Source organism: Oryctolagus cuniculus, chromosome X (genome assembly GCF_964237555.1).
Source record: "Oryctolagus cuniculus chromosome X, mOryCun1.1, whole genome shotgun sequence".
NCBI classification, from domain to species: Eukaryota; Metazoa; Chordata; class Mammalia; order Lagomorpha; family Leporidae; genus Oryctolagus; species Oryctolagus cuniculus.
In genome coordinates, this window is record NC_091453.1 from 19,945,787 (window position 1) to 19,955,230 (window position 9,444).

The following is a 9,444-nucleotide window of genomic DNA, read 5'->3' on the forward strand; positions in this document are numbered from 1 at the left end:
ATATATTTAAGTCATGTAATATACTTTTTCTGGGTATGGATTATTTCACTTAGTATAACGTTCTCCAGATTAATTCAGCCTGTCATACATGGCAGGGTGTCCTTACTTTTAATGACAAATTTTATATATATATATATATATATATATATACACACACACACACATACACACACACACGCACACACGTTACCTATTTTGCACATTGGAAATATTTATGTGTGTGTGTGTGTATCTGTGTGTTAGCTGTTTGCTCTTTGTCTTATGGTTCTTTTTCCTTATCTCTCTCTCTTGTCTTTCTATTTGTTTTGTTTTGATGGACTTTGATTTTTCTTTTCCCTTTGCTGTAACATTTTTAGGTGTTTTGTTTGTGGTTACTGTGGGGTTTACATAGAATATTTTATGGTTCTGTCTTAAGCTAATAGCTACTTCCCATGCATACAAGAAGTCTAGACTTTTACCTTTCCTTCTGTGTATTAATGAATTAATTCCTTCTGTGTATTAATGAATCTAACTTTATTATTTTTAATACTTTATCTTTCAACATTTATAATTATCAGTTGTTTACTCCCCACTGCTGTGGTAATACAGTATTCTGTTTCTATGTTTACCTTTACCAATGGTTTCCATACTTTCTTATGTTTTAGTAGTGCTATATATCATTCTTTCATCTCAACTCAAAGAATTCCCTTTAGTAGTTCTTGTAATGCAGGTCTAGTGGTGTAAATTCCTTCAAGCTTTTGTTCACCTGAGAAAGTGTCTTCCTTGCCTTCACTTTTGAAAGACAAGTTCAGTTTTACTGGATATAGTATTCTTGGATGGTAGTTTTTATTTTCCTTTCAGAACGCTGAACATATCATCCCACTCCCTCATGGCTTTTGGGTACTCCTCACTTTTGATTGTCCACTTTCCATCTAAACATCAGATGTGAGCTTGAAACACAATTTTCTGTGTGATACATTTTTCACCCTCTAGATTGAATTTTTTTCTGCCATAGAATTTCATAGCATATTGTACTTCCTTTGTCTTCATAAAATACAGGCAATACTTATGCAAATAAGGTAGGCAATTTTAATAATATACATATTCAACACATGCAAATATATACATATACATGTATCTATATATATATATATATCTGTGTACATGCCTGTGCACTTATCTATAGCTAGTATATAGATCCTTATATTCAAAGCTCACAGTGAGCCTATGAAAGTGACTCTAGTGTTTATATTTAACAGAGGAGGAGACCGGCACAGCAAAGTTAAGTAATTTGGTCAGGGTCACATGATCTTGTTTGCTTGTATTTCCCAGAATAATATAATTTTGAGGATGTAGACCATGTTTTTCTTATTTACTGCTATATCATAATCTCTACCATGTTAATTGAAAAATTCTATTCCATTCATTCCCTAATCCAGTAGAATTTGCTTTGTGCAAAGCAATGTATCAAGCTCTGGTGATATGGAAATGATGAAAATAGACATGGTTCCTGTTTTCTTGGCACTTTTGAGCTAGAACAGAGCTCCAAACTTAAGTTCAAGGTCCATGATAGAATTCAGATGTATATTAAGTGGTAGGAGAGAAATGTTATTGTCGTTCCCCGTCTTCGTGGAGGAACGACACAGGACCCTGTGCTGTTCTTTTGTCTGCTCGGCCCTCCCCGGGTTTGCTGCTGGTTCTTCCCGGGTTGGCTACCGACCCTTCCACCTCCGTGGAAGGGCGGTTCCCCCTGCCACTTTCCCCACTTCCGCGGGGGAGCGGCACACCGCTGGCCGGCTCTCTCGGTGGCTGCACAGGTGTTCCTTCAGATAGATGTTCCCCTTAGATGTTCCTGGTGCATGTTGTCTCTCTCCTCCTTTATAGTCCTCTTCCACCAATCCCAACTCTGCTACCCACACGCCGAGTACGCTGCTCTCCTCCAATGAGGAGCAGGTCCTACAGTTTATTGGTTGAACTGGAGGCAGCTGTGTAGAAGCTGTTTCTCCCTTCTCAGCGCCATATTGTGGGAGAGCAGATGCATAGAATAAGTCTTAATTCCAGTAACTTAGTCTAGTCCAAGTTGCTCCCCACATGTTATATCTTTATTTTCATTAGCATCTAAGTAAATGTAAAAATTATTTTCATTTGCATTTATAGGCTATAAACCGCAGTAGTATTAGAAGTATCTGTGGCTTTATCACTTACAAAAATATCAAATATATCATAAAATGTTAAAGATGTTGCATGTATATAAGATTCTTTTTATACGTTCATTGTTACTTTAACATTTTTTGGTACTATGCTCACTACTTTATGCTGTTGTTTGTTAATAAGGACACATATCATAATTTTTAAATATTTAGAAAAAATACAAATCAATACAACTAGCTCCTTTTATAATCATAAATATTTTGAATATTTATATCTAATTCAGATAAATTTTACCAGATGTTAAAGACTTTATGGGGGCTAGTGCTGTGGTATAGAAGGCTAAGCCTCCTCCTGCGGTGCCAATAACCCACGTGGGCACCAGTTCATGTCCTGGCTGCACCTCTTCCAATCCAGCTCTCTGTGATAGCCTGGAAAAGCAGTAGATGATAGCCCAAGTGCTTGGGTCCCTGCACCCATGTAGGAGACTCGGAAGTAGCTACTAGCACCTGGCTTCGGATCAGCCCAGCCCTTGCCATTGCGGCCATTTGTGAAGTGAACCAGTGGAAGGAAGAACTCTTTCTCTCTGTAACTCTGCATCTCAAATAAATAAACCTTTAAAAAAGACTTTATGGTATTAAAGTTTTAAGTTTTTCACCAGGAGTCAAAGGGGTTACATGTTAAAACCCCTAGCCTATAGCTGGGTAAACATGCATATTGTCAAATAAGATGGTCTTCATAGTCAGAAAAGCTGAGTTCAGATTACAGATACATGATTTATAGTACGTCATTTAACTTCAGTTTACTTTTCTGTAAAACAGGAGTAATAGTGCTCTTGTATTTTTTGCTATGATAATGCAACAAAATTATTGTAAAATATTTAATATAATGCCAGAAATCAATAAACTTCCAGCAAATGTTGAGTACTCTTGGTGAAAGAACTAAAGGATGGGTATATTAAAAGATATGACAAAATAAAATTGTGAAAAAAAGTACAAAAGATTAAGAAAAATTTCTAGAACTAGAAATATCAATATACTTCTGTCCATGTAAACATTTTATGAAAAAGTCTGAACGCTTCTTAAACAGTTAAACATACAGATAGCCTATAAGTCATACTTTATAATATGAAAGAAATCAAAGCATATGTCTATACATAGTTATCCAAAAGAAAGCTTATGTCCACCAACAAAGCTTGTATGTGAATATTCATAGAAGTTGTATTAGCAACAACTTTGAACTGGAAATATTCCAGATGTTAATCATAACTTTACTTGGCCAGATGTTAATCATAACTTAACTTTACCGGCTCACTAGGCTAATCCTCCGCCTTGCGGCACCGGCACCCTGGGTTCTAGTCCCGGTTGGGGCGCCGGATTCTGTCCCGGTTGCCCCTCTTCCAGTCCAGCTCTCTGCTGTGGCCAGGGAGTGCAGTGGAGGATGGCCCAAGTACTTGGGCCCTGCACCCCATGGGAGACCAGGAGAAGCACCTGGCTCCTGGCTTCGGATCAGCGCAGCGCGCTGGCTGTATAGGCCATTTTGGGGGTGAACCAACGGAAGGAAGACCTTTCTCTCTGTCTCTGTCTCTCTCTCTCACTGAGTAACTCTGCCTGTCAAAAAAAAGCAAAAAAAATCACAACTTTACTGGATATATCTTTGTGGTACATCTATGCAACAGAATACTGCTTTGCCACAAAAAGGACTGAATGATTGACATATGTTAATACTATGAATGAATTGCATATGATTATCCTAACTAAAAGAGTCAAACAGAAAGAATATGTACTGTGTGATTCCAATGATAGAAAACACTATGCAAAGGAATCTATAGTGACAGCAATCCAATTAGTGGTTGCCTTGGGAACACGGGGATGAAGGACAAGAAGGAGGGGTGAAGAGAGGCACTAAAAAAACTTTTGGTTATGCTCACAATCTTGCTGTGCTGATCGTTTCATGGAAAAAATATATATACATATATGTATACAATATATTAAACTGTACATTAGAAACTTTATTTTAAAGGTAGAGAGATAGAGAAAAAGGGGCAGAAAGATTTCTCCCATCTTTTGGTTCACTCCCCAAATGCCTACAATAGCCAGGGATGGGCCAAGCTGAAACCAGAAGCCAACTCAGTCCAGTTCTCCCTTGTAAGAGACAAGGACTTAACTCCTTGAGCCATCACCTGATGCCTCACAGGAGACACTTTAGTAAGAAGCTGGAATCAAGAATGGAGCCAGGACTCAAACCAAGGTACTTTCATGTGAGATGTGAACATCCCAAACAGCACAGCATCTTAATCACTGAGACTAAAGACAATTCTGCACATATGAAAAATGTAGAGTCTACTGTATGTCAATTATACCTCAACAACATTAAGATTTTTTGTATTTTATATAATTTATATTAATAATATATTCTTTCTTAAAACTTAAGTGGAGTCAGTGTTATGGTGCAGTGGGTTAAACCACTGCTTGAGACACCCACATCCTATATTGGAATACTTGGTTTGAGTCCTGGCTACTCCAAAATTCTGACCTAACTCCTTGTAAGGACACACTTGGAGATAAGAGGTGATAGCCCAAGTACTTGGGTTCCTACCACTCACATGGAGATCCTGGCTTCTGGCTTCAGAGTGGCCTAGGCCTAGCTGCTGTAGACACTTGGGTAGTGAACCAGAGGATATAAAACCAATCTCTCTCTTTCTCTCTCTCTCTCTCTCTCCCCCCCATTTCAAATAAATGCATAAATATTAAAAATAAAAATTGAAAGTTACAAAACTTTCACATATAAAAATGCTCACTTTAAATAATTCTATCAACTGCATATAATATCCCTGAACATTCCAAGAAAATAATTCTCTCCACCATCTGCTACTTCCACCTCTTCATTTAATCACTGAACAATCTGGCAATTGATTATTGTCCAATAATACAGGAGGTTTTTGTCCTATTAAACATTCACAACTTTGTTTATTGTGAGCAACTAAGCAAATTAAATTAATACAAGCTAGTATGGTGGTTATGAAATGATTGCCTCAATAAAATCTAAGGTATTGATCAATATTAACTCGTTACCATTTAATCCTATATTACACAAAACCTTGAAATAAGCTTCCTGGAATGATTAAATATTGAATAACTTGACTTTATAAGTTATCTTCATTTCTTGGGAAAGAATATCATAACAAACTCAGTGAATAACACGGGAAGAAGATAACTGAAGAAAAACCAATAGTATTATTTGACAGTAATATTGAAAAAAATAAAATGTACCCTCATATAAATTTTTTTCACATGCCATATTAAATTTGCTGACACGATAAAAATGTAGCCAGATCACTAATAATTAAAAAGTTATTATCTATATGAAGTTATAGTTGGATCCAGGAAAAGTAGGAACCCTTGGTTTCATCATTCAATTCAAACACTGTCTCCTCTTCCCAGTCTAAATTAATGAAAGGATACTTTAAATACAGATATACATACACACATTCAGATAATATCACTTTATGAAATCTATTCAGTACTTTCTCACCAAACTTAGATCAGAAGTCTCTTTACTACAGCCAGTAAAACCTTGATTAACAACTTTCTTCATACTTCTCTTGTCCTTTACAAAAAATCCCCTATATCTTTCCTTAATTTGCTCCAACTGTGCTGACTGTCCTTATTTCTCTCCAAGGAAGCCAAATTTATTTCTACTTGGGACATTTTCATAAGCTTTTCCTGCTTACTATGAACATCATTCCGTAGATATTCCAAGGCTTACTCCTCCCATCTGGCCTCTGCTCAAATGCCATTTTCTCAAAAAGCCTGTTCTGGGCTTCTCTCACTAAATAACACTTTCTTGATCATCATTTTCTATTTCTTTACCTTGTTTTATTTTTCTTTATAAAAATAACTTGCTAACTAATATAAAATTATTGAGTATTTGGTCAAATGACCTTTTCTCTCAATAGACCCAATAGAATTCCATTGTATGCCTTGCTCACCACTGTATTCCTAGAATATTAAAACAAACCTGACAGAGTTGGCATACTACATATATATATATATATATATAATGTGAATGAATGGACAAAATAATATCTATTGGTATTGTCCTTAATTGGCTTCCAATAAATGATTACAGAAACCTGTCAACATCTTTAAAAAATATTTACTTATTTGAAAGGAAGAACGATAAAAAAAAGAGGCTTGGGAGAGATATCTTCCATCTGCTGGTTTATTCACCAAATTGCTGCAACAGCCAGGGCTGGTCCAAGCCAAAGCCAGGAGCCAGGAATACAAACAGGGTCTCCCACACATGTGGTAGGAGACAAAGTACTTGCTCCATCTTCTGTTGTATCAGCAGAAAGCTGGATCAGAAGTGGAGTAGCTGGGCAAGAACTGGTACTCCAATATGCAATATCATCATCATAAGTAGCAGTTTAACACATTGCACCACAACGCCAGCCCCTGTATATAACTTTATGTATACTTTTCTTATAAATATTGGAATACATGTTTCCACTGGACATAACAAGTTATTATAAATTTAGGAGTTCTGAGATTAAAAAAAAATTTTTATTTAATACATTAGATTCTCAGGAACACAGCAAATTCACGATAATTACTGCAACACAATTCTCATCAATTCTCATGTTAATGTGATATTAATGCAAAGAGAATACATTCAATGTAATTCAGATATGATTCTTATATTTCTCTTATTCCCTCCTGCACTCTCTTCCTTCTTCTCTTTCTCTTTCCCTCCTTCCATCCTTCCTTCCACTTTTGAGATAACATTTTTAATTTATATCATGGGCAAAGGCTTAATGCTCACATGATAAAGAGCTCAATGTGTATAAAGTGAAAACACCATCATAACTTAGCAAGAATATAGGCAAAGAACGGAAACAATAATCAAATGAAAAGGTGACCATTTCACTCATATATAGAAAATCTTAAAATAATCACATCATTAAAACTATATTAGTATATCCATATATATTAGCTATCACAAGAAAGAAAAAAATGTGATATTTTTCTATATTTTTCTTTTTAGGTCTGTATCATTTCAGTAAGCATAATGGTCTCCAGTTGCATCCATTTTGTTGCAAAAAACAGGATTTCATTCTCTTTTATGGCTGAGTAGTATTCCATCATGTATATATACCACATTTTACTGTCTAGTCATCAGTTGATAGACATGTAAGTGTGTTCATATCTTAGTGTGAATTGAGTTGCTATAAACATGGGAATGTAGGTAACTCTTTCATATTATGTTGTCATTTCCTTTGGATATATTCCCAGGAGTGGGATAGCTGAGTCATATGGTAGATTTATTTTTAGTTTCCTAAGTAATCTCCGCACTGTCATACTCATTGTACTTGTAAACATCCCCATTATATGTGTATTATGGTACCTTATTCTCCATAACCTCACAACATTTGTTATTTTTTTGAGTTTCAGACGATAGTCATTCTAACTGGGGTGATGTGATACCTCACTGTGGTTTTTATTTGTATTTCCCTGACAGCTAGAGATCCTGAGCATTGTTTCATGCATCTGTTGGTCATTTCCGTCTCCTCCTTCAAAAGATGCCTGCACATATCCCTTTTCCATTTCTTGGCTGGGTTTTTTGTTCGGTTGTTGTCGAGTTTCTTGAGCTCTTGATATATACATATGTATATATATACTTGTGTGTATATATATATATATACACACATATATAATATATATCCTTTATCAGATGAATAAATTGCAGATATTTCCCTCATTCTATTGGTTGCCTCTTCAATTTGCTGATTGTTTCCTTTGATGTGCAGAATCTTCTTAGCTTGACCTAATTCCATTTATACATTTTTGCTTTTATTGTGTGTCCTTCTGGGGTCTTATCCAAGACATCTTTTTGCTTAGGGCATTGTCTTGCAGAGTTTCCTTGATGTTTTCCTCTAGTAATTTGATTGTATCAGGTCATAAATTTAGATCCTTGATCCATTTGAATTGATTTTTGTATAAGGTGTAAGGTAGGGGTCTTGTTTCATACTTCTACATGTGGAGATTCAATTTTCCCAGCACCATTTGTTCAAGAGACTGTCTTTTCCTTAGGGAATGATTATAGCACCTTTTTCAAAGATTAGTTGGTTGTAGATATATGAATTAATTTCTGGGGTGTCTATACTCCCCATTGGTCCACATGTCTATTTTTGTTTCAGTACTGGGCTGTTTTTATTATAACTACCCTGCAGTCTGTCTTGAAATCTGTGATTGTGATGCCTCTGGCTTTGTTTTGTTGTTTAAAATTTCTTTGGCTATTCGGGGTATTTTGTGCTTTCATATTAATTTTTGGATCATTTTTTCTAGAACTGTGAAGAATGACCTTGGTATTTTGACTAGGATCACACTGAATCTGTAAATTGCTTTGAGTAGTATGGACATTTTGATGATATTAAATCTTCCTTCATGAACATGCAAGATTTTTCCATTTTTTGGTATTTTTTCAGTCTCTCCTTCTTCATAGTCCAATATTAATCTATTATTGTGTTCCTTCTGTGGAGTCATATCGCCTTCGTTGTTCATGTTTCTTGTGTTTCTATGTTGGTTTTTACACACCTCGTGTATTGTTATATCCTCCAGGGGATGGGCTTTTTTTTTTTTTTTTTTGATTGATTGATTGAAGGTTTTATTCTTCAAAATGTACCTCTCTGGGTCAGTTGAGTGCCAGAGACTTGCACTGGAGTTCCAGTGGTGTGTTCTTAATGTGAAAAGGGAGTTCCTATCACCATTTTTAGTAGGGTAAGAGTACAGAGTGAAACCCAAGTTAGCCATACCTCTGCTGATTATACTCATTAGGGAGAAGGGATATTGCAGCTGGCTAGTGTGTTCACAATCCTAGCCCTTCATTGTTACAAGGTGAACCAGTGATTAATGACAAAGAGTAAGCTCACAGTGCCTATGCACCCTACTCACCCAGGCATAAGCACCAAACAGAACACAGATCTACTTCACGTTGTATTCCCTAAGCCTGTCAGGAGATCTGTTCCTGGCATTCAGGGAACTCTGAGTTTCCATAGTCAGACCAGGTGTAGAAACCCAGCCACAATCCATGTCTGCCTCAGCTCTGTGGACTGCACCCAGAATTCTTATAGTTATGGGGTACAGTTACTCTACTGTCCACCCTATGAGATGCCCCATTCCCAAAGTGAGCTGCCTGTTGTCTCCTGATTCAGGACAGAAGTGGCTGCAGCTCCACCTCAACAAATTGAGACTAGTGCTTTGATTGGGCAAGGACAGAGAAGCAAGTTGGTCTCCCTTCATGAGGTACTGGTAATTG